Raw genomic sequence first — 12348 nt, 5'->3', positions numbered from 1 at the left:
TTATTTATATTTTAATATTTTAATTTATATTTTCATATTTTAATTTATATTTTCATATTTTAATGTATATTTTCATATTTTAATTTATATTTTCATATTTTAATTTATATTTTAATATTTTAATTTATATTTCAATATCTTAATATATATTTTCATATTTTAATTTATAGTTTAATATTTTAATGTATATTTTCATATTTTGATTAATATTTTAATATTTTAATATTTTAATTAATATTTTAATATTTGAATATGTATTTTCATATTTTGATTAATATTTTTATATTTTAATGTATATTTTCATATTTTAATTTTAGCTTCATATTTTAATTAATATTTTAATATTTTAATGTATATTTTAATATTTTAATTTATATTTTTATATTTTAATATTTTAATTCATATTTTAATATTTTAATTAATATTTTCATATTTTGATTTACATTTTAATATTTTAATTTATATTTTAATATTCTAATTTATATTTTCATATTTTAATTTATATTTTCATATTTTAATTTATATTTTTATATTTTAATTTATATTTTAATATTTTAATATATATTTTTATATTTTAATTTATATTTTAATATTTTAATTTATATTTTCATATTTTAATTTATATTTTAATATTTTAGTTTATATTTTTATTTTTATTTTAATATTTTAATTTATATTTTCATATTTTAATTTATATTTTCATATTTTAGTTTATATTTTAATATTCTAATTTATATGGTTTTGGATTCTTTACGATTCAACTGCATACTTTGTCCCATGTGTTAGCGGCAGTAGCCACGCACTCCTCAATCTCAATCTCAGTCTTGTGTGTCTGAAGGTCAGTCATTGGCTGGTTCACAGTGATCGATGCTAAATCGTCAGGTAATATGAGCTGCACTAGTTCACCTATTAGGTGATGTGATAGGCAGTCAGCGATAAAAGATAAAACTGTACCCATGGGGACGTAGGGTTAGCCCCTGTGTTTTGGGGCTGGCGACAGCCTGGTTACATTAATTTGTCCCATGACATAGGATTGTATGATATTCTCATGATGTGGTTATATGACGAGCTTGCCAGCTCTGACAACTGGTGTTAGCCAGAGCTGGTACAATACAAGTCCTTGAACATACACATAAAGCAATGCCTAAAGCTTTATGATCCCCTGGGAGGACCTCTACAGTGAGATTTATAAATAGTTGGATTTTCAAGTTTTGCCTGATCCATATGTCAGAAAGGCTGTCATACACATGATCATCTAGCGGAATATTTTCTCTTTGCTGCCCAAGCAAACACTATTCTTCGATGAGTTATTCTTTACATTACAAAAGCAGCTTTACCTTTTCTAAATTTTTCCATCTGTCAGTCTTGCTTTACCAGAATTGTCTTTGCTGAAGCATATGATTTCAAGATCATTCTTCTGGTAACAGCGCTCACACTTGTGTTCGAATGCACTGGAATCTATGAATGCTTGTGGTGCTTTTCGTGCCAGGACAACATTTGCTGCAGCCTGAGCCAAAGCCTTGTTTGTTCTCATGTAATGATTGCTTGGTTCTCTCCTATGATTAGCATGCAGCTGAGTATGTGTTTATTAACTTCTTTAGCTTCAGTGAATTGAAATAATTCTTCCAATGACATATCCTGATTTTTATCTCTGAGGAGATCTACAAGATGCCTTAAATAAGTTTCCAGCCTTTTTCATATGGGCAATTTCATTGATACTACACTCATGAAACTCTAGTCCCCTTTGAAGTAATCTCCCCCAGCTGCAATGCACTTATTGTACCGTTCCAACACCTTTTTGAATGCCTTATGGAAGTCCTCTTGTGTGAGTGTGTCAATGATCTTCATTACAGTTTCTTTCATCTCCTCAATTATCTCATAACAACAACCTCTGAGGTTTTCTTTGAGCTTAGGGAATAACCAAAAGTCACAAGGAGAAAGGTCTGTACTATAGGGATGGTGAGGAAGTTGATGCTGATCTTGGTCAAATAGTCTGAGACAAGGATGGAGTTGTGGACTGACAAACTTTGCACAAATCTTCATTTTCAGTTCCTCGCAAATAATTGTGTATACAATTTCCATACTGACATGAAACTGTGCAATTATTATTATTATTATTATTATTATTATTATTATTATTAGACACACAATGTTCCTTATCCATGAAATTCTTTATTTGGCCAATCAACTCTAGTGTTCTGACTTTCTTACTCCTCCCATACTTCTCATCATCCCTCACAGACTTCCTTGAATCTCTTATGCCATTCAAAAATTGATAATCGATTCAAACAAGATGATTCAAAAGCAGTCTGAAGCATTCCATATGTTTCTGTGATATTTCCATCAAATTGTGCACTTGTCTCTAGAGACTCACAACGGTCATTATCCATGAAATTCTTTATTTGGCCAATTAACTTTGGTGTTCTGACTTTTTTGCTCCTCCCACACCTCTCATCATCCCTTACAGACTTTTTGCCTTCCTTGAATCTTTTATGCCATTCAAAAACTGATGCTCGATTCATGCAAGACGGTTCAAATGCAGTCTGAAGCATTCCATATGTTTCTGTGGCATTTTTCCAAGTTTAAAACAAAATTTTATTGCATATCATTCTTCTAAAGTGTCCTCATGTCCAGATCGCATTTTTGAAATTTACCAAATGTGACAATCAAGTTTTAGTAGGGTACATTCCAATTCCTGCTGAAGCTACGACAATTTCAAATGCCTGTACAAAAATGTCTGGAAACTTATTGAAAGCACTTTGTAACTGAATGTCAGGATCAACAATGCCTCAGCACAGTACATCGCATATGATAGCATCAGTATAACTGACATTGTACTTACAATTTGGGCATGTAACAACATATTTGCAATTATCTGCCTGTTTATGGAGGCGAGCATAAAAATACTGCACTGGTTCGTCTTACTCTTATTTCATGTTGTGCAGTGTAACCCTTACAACCATTGTGCATTCATTACGAATGGCTAATTTCCGGATGACCGGATGGCACACATGACCTCATCTATGGGCTTCTCTGTTAGGTTGCCACTAGATGTGTGGATGAGGTCTCTGTGTAGTGGTTCATCACACCACACAAGAAGTTGGATGACTTTGTCATGCCCCGATAACTTTGAGACTGCTACATAATCCATTCAGTGTGATTGAAAGTAGGCCCAATCATCACATGTGCCAAGGGAAGTTATGGTAAGCCATTTTACTTTCTCAACTATGGTGAACTGAGGGGAAGTACCAGAAATGTGTACGGCACCGTGGGTTGTAATGAGTGCAGCTACAACAACTCTGTCGAGGTTTGGTGTGGCTTTAGAGAAAGAGCACTGTACTTCAGACATGACGATTCACTCAGTAATATTAAAGAGGTGTGCAAGCTTTTTCTTGTCGCACACACACGCGTTCACATTTCAAACTACTTTTCTTGTCATACACATACGCGCACGTACATATTTTCACGTTCACATACATACACTCACATTCATGTGCATACACACACACGCTAATGTACACACATGTAAGCACACATATGCGCACACGTATGCACACATAGGCAACGTCACTTCCCTTTAAAGAAAATCCACACATGCTTGAAGGACACTGGAAACAACTACAAAAGCAAGAGACCTGATTTGTTTCCTTCTTTTCGATTTGGCTCCCAACCTGAGTAGTTGACAGACCTAACGCTCCCTTCGGGGCCCACTTCACGCCCCCTGCTACTATGTGTGGGGCAAGAGCTAACTGACAGTACGTACACCTTACACGCTTTCTCTCTCCATAATAATTTATTAAACGCAAGATACCATAAAAAATTCAGTTCAAAACGAAGCAGCAACTAGAACTGAAGTAGAAACTTGTATTGTAAAGACAAATGGTTTTTGAAGACCATTGTCCACAGAGTAGTGCCTTTAAGATTTTGTTGCAAGTCCACAGTTCAACCTAAATTAACAAAAATACAAAAAAATTTTACCAAGGCAATCAGATTTTATAAGTAAAAAGAGACTGTTTCAGGTTGCCATTTTGAAAAAAAAAACACAAACAAGGCAGATAACTATTGGCTAGAGCCCGAAACATCATGAAGGATGAGGAGGAGCCAGTCTCGGCAGCGGTTGAGGCATTGGAATCGCCTGTAGAGGGCCGACGATGCTATAAATGTGGCGGCCCCAACCACTTCGCCAGGGATTGTAGAAGTGACACGAAGCACGCCCCGGATTATGGAGCACGGAAGCCGGTGCACTGTTACCGTTGCGGCAAGCCAGGCCATTTAGTTTGGGCGTGTCCGGGAAACGAGCAGGGGGAGGAAGCCGCAGCGCCAGCACTCTCCCCAAAGTGGCTGTGAACAAGGCGCTCCCTGAAGTAATCGTGAATGTTGACGGGCGCAAACGCTCAGCGCTGGTTGATACTGGGTGCACCCAAACCCTGATACGCAAGGGATGTTGCACCGCGTGGAAGGAGCGGAAGGTCCCGGTACTAACCGTTGGCAGAGGTTCGCTGATGTGTAGTGGGGTGAGCGAGGTCTACGTAAGCATTGGCAGTGGTCCTCCAGTGGCTGTGTAGGCATTGGTGGTCGACAGGGAACTACTGGGGTCTGACCTTCTTCTTGGAATAGATTCCATTACACGGCTGGGCAGAAGCACCATAAACGGCGCCGGTGATGTAAGGTTCTCCCAACTTGAGACACCGGTCTGCGCAGCCATCACTCTTGATGAACCCGACTTCTATGCAAAATATGACAGGGGCACGAACGCCTGGACTGTGTCCTGGAAGTGGTCAGGTGACCAGCCCCCAGTGTCCCAGTGGAATCGGCTGGCGGTGTATCCCCCTCCCGCACATCTTAGGGGGCAGTACGAGGCAGAGCTCCAGGTTTGGAAGGACAATGGCTGGCTGGTCCCGTACCCGGAAGACGAACTTGGGCCCCCAAAGGGATTGATTCCCCTGATGGCAGACGTCTGTGCCCACAAACTGAGAGAGTGGTGGCAACAAGGGGTGGACGTAGCAATATTGGATTTGCGAAGAGCTTACTTGCATCTGCAAGTAAGCTCTTCGCAAATCCAATACGCGTCGAAAAATCGCTGTGGCCGTACCAGACGGTCAAGATTAAAGGGACACATTATTACTTGACGAGGCTAGGGTTTGGCCTGAACGTGGCCCCAAACATCATGACAGCGATCCGCCGTCAGGACAAAGCCGTGCAACAAGCGACATCATCATATATCGATGACATCTACGTGAACGAGAGCCTCATGCCTGAACAGAAGGTTAAAGGACACTTTGAAAGCTTTGGGATAACGTGCAAGGAGCCGGAGCGACTGCGAGATGGAATGAAGTTGCTTGGTCTGCGCGTGAGCGCAGACGGACTCCGCTGGGGAAGAGGTGGTGACGTACAGGAAGTCCCAACTAGCGTCACGCGTCGGTGCGTCTTCTCCATCTGTGGGAAACTGGGAAACACTTCCCTGTGTGTGGGTGGCTCCGGGTGGCGGTGGCGGCCATAAAGCGACGAGCGACTTCCATGTCAACCGGGTGGTACAATGAGCTGCGCGACCCCACCCTGCGGAAAATGCTAGAGGAGACTTTGGCCAGAGTCTCTGAGGATGATCCGGTGCGAGGGAAATGGTGCATCGACGGGAGCGAGTTTACGGTTTGGGTGGACGCCAGCTCGCTCACCCTCTGCCGGTCAACGGATCTATTGTGGAGATGCTTGCTGGCTTCAGCCAGAAAATGACACCAGGCACATCAACCTGGCTGAACTTGATGCCACAGTGAAGGGGGTCAACCTGGCGCTACAGTGGCAGGCCAGAGTCCTGCACATCGTTACAGACTCCACATGTGTGTATCGGTGGACGACCGATGCCTTGAGTGGAAAGGCACGATTGGCGACGAAGGCATCAGGCGAAATTCTCATACGAAGGCGGCTTGCTACCCTAACCGAAACCATCAAGGAATACAACCTGGTCGTGGATGTGACACTAGTACAGTCCTGTCAGAATCGCGCGGATCGGCTGACCAGAATGCTGCGCCGTTGGCTGGACCTGCCAAAAGAAATGGAAGAATCGGCACCTGTGAACTGCGCTGCGGTGGGGCGTCGATTCAAACCAGATCATGTTGCTGACGTCCGTTGCCAGAGTGGACACCCCGGTCTAAACCGAACTCTCTACTTTGCTAGACTGGTCGACCCCTGTGTGTCAAGGAAGGAGGTAGAATTAGTGGTGAGGAGTTGTGAAACCTGCAAGTCGATCGATCCGGCGCTTACCTGGTGGAGAAGGGAAAACTGAGCGTGAAGAACAATTGGGACAGGCTCGCGGTGGACGTGACCCACCACAACGGCGGGAATCTTTTGACGATGATTGACTGTGGACCGTCTAGGTTTGCGTTGTGGCGGCCACTTCACCGACAGGACACGGTCGCCGTTGTCCGGGAACTGGAAAGTGTCTTCCTTGAGCGTGGCCCTCCTTCCGAAATACTGACCGATAACGGCACCGCTATTGCTAGCAGGCAGTTCAAGCAGTTCACAGACGACTGGGATGTACGACTACGATTTCAGTGCGCCCATATGCCTAGCGGGAACAGGATCGTGGAACGGAATCACCGGACCATCAAGACCATTGCAGCTAGGAAGGGGTGTACAGTGCCTGAAGCACTGTACTGGTACAACGTCACCCCTAAGGACGATGTCTCGCCCTCTACCGCGCCGGCTGAGGCGCTGCATCGGTACCATGTCAGGGTGAAAGGGTTAGAGGCCAGCCCTCTACCCGAGCCAGAGGCGACACGAGATAGTATCAAAGTGGGAGACGTCGTCTGGGTTAAGAACCCCGCGGCAAATGCACCATGCGCTATGGAACTGGGCATGTTACCGAGGTGATCAGCCCGCAAGCCGTGCAGATTGATGGGGTGCCCCGACACGTCAGGGACCTGCGATTGGCATCACAGGCGCAGCCGCCGCTCGGTGACGAAAGTGAAACGAGTTCCACGACCAGTGAACCACCATTCTGGTATATGCCGGCTTCATCGGACGACGACAGCATTGAAATTAGCAGCCTCCGGTTCACTGATTTCCAGATCACGGACGGGAGCTCAACTGAAGACAAGGCTCCCTGTCTGCCCCTCCGTAGAAGCACCCAAAGAAGGAGGTCGCTGCCTCCCTGCCCCCGCTGTCATAATGATATCAGGGGGGAGTGTGGCAAAAGCTGTGAAAATGAGGGCCTACCGTTCAAACGACCTAGGTGTGCGTGTGTGCTTTGTCATCGCTGCGAAGCTAGGATAAGAAAAGAATTCCAAGATGGCGCCGACGGCGTTTTGTAATGGTATGATCTCGGAAACTCTCGCAAAATCTCGTGCATATATGCAAATCAGTTGGTCTTCGAAAACTATAAATTCAGGTCATTTTGGAAGGCAAGGCAAGAGGAAAGAACGGCCGGTTGGTAATTGTGCATGCTGGATCGTGTTGGTGGCGTGTCACCGTGTCTGTGTGTGTACTGATCGAACCGCTTTCCTGTCCCTTGCACATTGGACTTTGAATTGGTTTACATTGGACTTGCACATTGGACTTTGAATTGGTTTACATTGGACTTGCACTTTGGACTTTGAATTGGTTTACAATGGACTTGCACTTTGGACTTTGAATTGGTTTACATTGGACTTGCACATTGGACTTTGAATTGGTTTACATTGGACTTGCACATTGGACTTTGAATTGGTTTACATTGGACTTGCACATTCGACTTTGAATTGGTTTACATTGGACTTGCACATTGGACTTTGAATTGGTTTACATTGGACTTGCACATTGGACTTTGAATAGGTTTACATTGGACTTGCACTTTGGACTTTGATTTGGTTTACATTGGACTTTTTTTTTTTTTTTTTTTTTTATTACATTTTCACCCCAAACAAGGCAAATTGCCACTTTGGTGTAGGGGGCTACTATCAGGGGCAACAACTACTGGGGTACTATGTAGGGATTTGGGCAGCAAGGTGTCGGTTCACGTTACACTTGAACTTCTGCACGTCAGTACTGTTGGGGAAGCAGGGACCTGGAATGGAATTCCAGAGTCTTGCGGTTCTGGGGAAGAAACTATTGGAGTAAAAAGATCTTTTACATCTAGGGACCTCTACAGTGTGGGGGTGGGATCTAGTAGCCTGTCGGGTTTGTCGAGGGTGCTCGCGTCGTGGGGGCACAAGTGATTGCAGTTCGTCAGAGCATTCACCACTAAAATACTTGTAGAAAAGGCAGAGGGATGCAACATTTCGTCGATGGGACAGAGGCTGAAGCTTAGATGCCAGTTCAGGGCCTATCAGGTTTGCGATTCTTTTTTGAACCTTGTCAAGGAGCGAGAGACTAGTAGCAGATGCACCAGCCCAGATGTGGCAGCAATACTCCATACATGGGCGAATGGTGGCCTTATAGAGGTACAGGATACTTTCGGGTGTTAGTAGTTTTCTAGCACGGTAGAGAGAGCCTACCTTTCTTGCAGCGGCCCTGGCAATGCCTTCAATGTAATTGTTCCAACTCATGTTTCCTGTGAACGTTAGGCCAAGGAGTTTGAAAGATGGACTCTCAGATAAAGAGTCGTTGGCCATTGCTATGGGTGGTAGAGGGGGTTTCTTGTAATTATTGAATGAAACTAGTTTAGTCTTGGCAGCATTGAATGCGACCAACCACTTTTGTCCCCATTCCACTACAGATTGGAGGTCTTCCTCTAGTGTTTCTGCCATTTCTTTAGAAATGTGTTCATTCGTCTTCCTGTCGTGTCTGCCATAGAGTGTAGTGTCATCAGCATATATACCCATCTCAGAGGCAATGTTGTCGGGGAGGTCATTTATGAATATCAGGAACAATAGAGGTCCAAGGATAGAACCCTGGGGCACTCCCGCATTTATATCATATTGTTTAGATGTGCGACCGTCGAGGACTACCTGGATTTTTCTCTTATCTAAGAAGGATTTAATTATGTTAAGTATTCTACCAGTGATACCGTATGATCTGATTTTACTGAGGAGACCCTCATGCCATACCCTGTCAAAAGCCTTAGATATATCTAGAGCTACCGCTCTGCCTTCCCCCGCTTTGTCCAGTGAATGGTATATATGTTCAGAGATCACAGTGAGGATGTCTGCTGTGGAACGGGCTCGTCTAAATCCATATTGTTTGTCAGTCAGTAGTTTAGCATCTGTAAGATGATGGACTAGAGCATGGTTAATTATGGTCTCAAATATTTTGGCAAAAAGTGGGAGGAGGCTAATGGGGCGATAATTTGATGGGTCTGTCCTTTCGCCAGAATTCTTGAATACTGGTACAACAGAAGCAGTTTTCCAACAGCCCGGAAAGCAAGCTTCATTAAGACATTTGTTGTAGAGTTTGGAGAGAACTGGAGCTACTTCGGCTAAGCACTTTTTTAATAGCACAGCTGGGATAAGATCGGGTCCACATGCTTTTGAGGTGTCAAGGTTTTTTATGATAGCATGCACCTGAGCATTGCACATTGGACTTTGAATTGGTTTACATTGGACTTGCACTTTGGACTTTGAATTGGTTTACATTGGACTTGCACTTTGGACTTTGAATTGGTTTACATTGGACTTGCACATTGGACTTTGAATTGGTTTACATTGGACTTGCACATTGGACTTTGAATTGGTTTACATTGGACTTGCACATTGGACTTTGAATTTGTTTACATTAGACTTGCACTTTGGACTTTGAATTGGTTTACATTGGACTTGCACATTGGACTTTGAATTGGTTTACATTGGACTTGCACATTCGACTTTGAATTGGTTTACATTGGACTTGCACTTTGGACTTTGAATTGGTTTACATTGGACTTGCACATTGGACTTTGAATTGGTTTACATTGGACTTGCACATTGGACTTTGAATTGGTGACATTGGACTTGCACATTGGACTTTGAATTGGTTTACATTGGACTTGCACATTGGAGTTTGAATTTGTTTAGATTGGACTTCAACTTCAAATAGTCCTCTATTCCGATTGGTGACGTTGAGAGAAGGAAGGAAGGGAAAAGTAGAAGAGTAGGGAGAAAGAGAAAAATAAGAGAAGCATACCGTAGCAGCATCATAGTAGTAGTTCACTACAAGTAAATATCTTTTTAGGTATGGACTTAAAAAGATATTTGCCTAAAATAATCTCTCGAAACTTCTGAGTAAATTCATTTTATTGTTTACTAGCACTTCAGCCCGGCTTTGCTTGGACCCTATGTACTGTTCATAACTTTACATGCACACACACACACACACACACACACACACACACACACACACATATATATATATATATATATATATATATTAAAAAGTTTGACTCATGTCAAGGTAACCTACATCTAAAATTTGAAGTGTTTAGACCCAAAATTGGCTGAATAGTTTGCTAGAGACAGCAAAGGTCAAATCTTTTGAACTTTGCTCACTTGGAAGCCAAATTCTCGGCTAAAACCGATTGCTCTGTGTCTAAATACATTTTATGTAAAATTTCAAATGTTTAGACCAAAAATTGGCTGAGTAATTTGATAGAGATCAATTTTTAAAAACTTTACCCCAATTTTGACCTCTTAACATTTATTGTTTGTGACTACAATTAAAATAAACAGTTTGATCCATGTCCAAGTAACCTACATCTAAAATTTCAAGTGTTTAGACCCCAAATTGGCGGAGGAGTTTGGTAGAGTTTTCAAAAGTTAAATCGTTGAACATTTTACCCCTTGAGAGCCAAATTTCTGGCCGAAAACCAATGAAAAAGATTTCCCTAAATCTCAATACTCCTTATGTCAAATCTCGAGTCTATAGACTGAAAATTGACAGAGTAGTTTGGTAGGGAAATGTACACACACGGACAATTTCACTTTTATAGATATATAGATTACAAGATCGCTTTACGATAATTTAAAACGACGGACCCAGCCGATCGCCTGCGTCGAAATTGCTTTAATCAGCAGGAGTGGCAATTTAGTCGCATATATTTAGTAAAACACGACGGCAAATCATTTTATATTTTCCAGCAGATAAATATAAATAAATAAAAACCGATTTTAAAAAAATTATTTCTTTAAATAAAAATGTAGCCAGTGAAATTAATTCAAGGTGCATATTCACAGAATTAATTATAAGTATTTAACTTTTTTATGCGCTTTTAACAATAACAAAGTATATTGTGGTCACGTGACCTGCAAGCAAAACAAAGGAAAATGTGGTATTTTTTTATCGTAGTTAAATCAAAGATATAGATTAAAAAAATTGTAAGTAGACAGAAAATAAGAGTTGAATTCTTTTTAGTTACAAGCAAAAGAAATATTTCAAACAGATACATTTTAAATAAACTTTTAAAATTAGCATGAAGAAAACGCGAAAAGGAAAAAATATTATAGTTTTGTTTATATTTTTACACTATCGATCACGTGGCTTGAATACTTGAATCTGATTGGTTGGTTTTATGTTCCCACCTTCCTATGCCACTTCCTGTAGAGTAAAATCCTTGGTAAATCCTAATATAAACATATTTTACTATTTTTATTTTTAACATTTTTTTTTCTATTAAATGCTTATTTTAAAATGTAATAGAATTAAAACAATGACAAAGATAACTCAAAAATAAACTTTCAACGGAACTTTGAATCTTTCAACAGTTTTATTTTAAATTAAAAACTTAATTAAATCAGGTTAAAATCAAGTTCCATCCGTCTTTGTTTACATTTACGTCAGATGATATTTGTGGTCGACGATGAATGCCACAGAAAAGTCATTTCGATTAATATTTATTGTTTACCAGTTTTAAAATATTTTGTTATTCTGAAAAACTGGTTTTCGAATATGCAAACGAACTTGGCCGTTTTAAAATATTCTGTTATTCTGAGAAAAAAAACAAAAAAAAAACAGCCAAGTTCGTGTGCATATATTTGAAAACCAGTTTTTCAGAATAACAGATTATTTTAAAACTGATAAACAATAAATATTAATCGAAATGTCTTTTCTCATCGTCAAACACAAATATTTGCAAAGATAAACGAAGTCGGTCGGAACTTGATTTTAATATAAAATAATGACGGAACGCGCTCTATTGAAAATAAAATTTACAAAATAAAAATGAATTAAAAAAGAAAGATGAACAAGGAGGGTGGGGGGGTTAAGATTCTGGTTTTTGTTTATATTTTCAAACTACGGGTCACGTGGCCTCAAAACTTTGATCTGATTGGTTGGTTTCTTTATCCCTCACTTTCTAATCACTTCATTTATAAAAAAAATCGCTGAGAAATTATTTATATTAAAAATGATAAAAAGTATTTTTGATTTTATAATTGATTCTAATTGTAATAAAATAATAACGAATAG

Source organism: Euprymna scolopes, chromosome 8 (genome assembly GCF_053919585.1).
Source record: "Euprymna scolopes isolate OS-2025 chromosome 8, ASM5391958v1, whole genome shotgun sequence".
Classification (NCBI taxonomy): domain Eukaryota; kingdom Metazoa; phylum Mollusca; class Cephalopoda; order Sepiida; family Sepiolidae; genus Euprymna; species Euprymna scolopes.
Note: the sequence above shows the minus strand (reverse complement) of the source record.